This window comes from Lasioglossum baleicum, chromosome 15 (genome assembly GCF_051020765.1).
Source record: "Lasioglossum baleicum chromosome 15, iyLasBale1, whole genome shotgun sequence".
NCBI lineage: Eukaryota > Metazoa > Arthropoda > Insecta > Hymenoptera > Halictidae > Lasioglossum > Lasioglossum baleicum.
In genome coordinates, this window is record NC_134943.1 from 10,185,807 (window position 1) to 10,187,693 (window position 1,887).

The following is a 1,887-nucleotide window of genomic DNA, read 5'->3' on the forward strand; positions in this document are numbered from 1 at the left end:
GATTGCGAGTCGCGATCGAGATAGGATCGCGTAAATGGGAGGGCAGTAACGCGAAGTGAAACGCGTGCGTGCGCGGCGTGTCCGATGTGTACAAGATGCACGCGGCACGTTATCGTTGCGAAGCATGCGACGCATTATTGCGAACCGGCGATAATCGACGCGGCGCAATCGTAATTGCGAGTCGGCCGGCTCTCTTTCTCGTTCTCCTTCGACGCAGTTTCTCGATGCACCCGATCGATTCATTGCGAACTTATTATTATCGATGATGTCAGCGGGTAAGTGCAGCCTCGGGAGCCGCGGACTCGGTTATCTGCGCTCGTTGATACGCCGAGTGCAGTCTCCGAGCTTCAACGATGACCAGACCAAGGATTCCGACGCGCGTTGAATCTTTGACTAGCCGACTTCTTTGGTATCGTTCGGATCTTTGGTAGGTTGACGAGGATCTCCGGATTCCAGAAGCCTCCTCTCGGATTGTTGCGCTCGATCACAATGAATCGGTCTCTCGGATCAGCGATTTATCTGGCCCGATCTTTCAGAGTGTTCCGAAGCCGCCTAATCTCGGCCCGCTGCTCGCTAATCCACGCCACGCGCTCCACTTTCCCGGCCGCCGATATCGCCAGCCGTCCATTCATAAAGTTAACGACACGACCTCCCGGATAACTTCCGCCGAAACATCGGCCGACTACGTGGATAATTTCGGAACAGCGTCACTCGCTATCACCCGTAAAAATAGACCGCTAGAACCTGGCCCGTCATGAAAATAGTCCGCCTCTGTCGCAATTAACGCGATGTAATGCTGATTAACGTCCAAGTGCCGGATCCTGGAACACTATCAACTGTTGTTCCCAGCTCGGACCGCTCTTCGAAATGTTTCGCAATGATTCCACCAGTGACTCAATCAATGCTGACTTAGTCAGCCGCTCTGTCTCATCCACGAGCTCCGGTCTCGTCGAATCCGTCCTCGAACTCTGACCCTCGCTCTACCAGCCCTTGCGAATCCTAATCGTCGTTATACCGAGAGAGGTGCCGAACTTATATTATTATATATTACATTGACTAAGAGACTCGCGTGTCCACGGCTGACGTAAATTGCACCGGGGGGCTCGATGGCCATGTTGACGTCAACGGGGCCAGGAGAAAAGTTGTCTTGTCGCGGTACACGCCCCGACGGATAATCTAATCGGCGCTGTTTTTTTGCCAGACTGCAGCCTCGTGTCCACTCGACGACATGCTTATTCACCAGTGAAACTTTCCGGAGCACTGGCCGTCGATTTCACGGTCTGGGATCGAGAGGTGCAGGGATTGTCCCGTGGGGCACCGCTCTGGCTCCGTCGTGAGCGATGAGATCGCGAAGAATCGGAGATCTCGGATGCAAATATCATCTACATTTCAAGAGTTCCACATTCAGTATCGCACGCGAGCCCAGATTGCCCCACGGGGCACACAGCTGGCTCCCAGAAAACTCTCACTCTGCACTACCACGCGAACGCTACAAGACTCTGATCTGCTTGACTACTTTCTCCGGGATTACTTGCCCCGAATCATCGCCCGAGGGGGCAATCGCGAGCAGCGAGGCGCTCTGACAGGATCTACGGTCACGTGGACAAGCGACAGAAGGATCGATCGCAGTCACGTTCAGCCTTGCACACTGGACGAGTCCCGCGTAAGGTCGTAAACCAGTCCGGTCGGATTTTTCTCGGTCCGTAGACGAGCCTAGCGGAGTGGAGCGGAGCCTGGCTCTCTCACATCCGCCTCCGGAATCGCACGTGAGATCGTGACTCGAACAATGGCACGCGAACGCCTCTGGCGCGACAGTTTTCTCGGCGACCTCTCTTCCGTGAAACCGACCGGCCCTGGAAAAAACGCGAAGCCGCCGCCGGCTGCTTT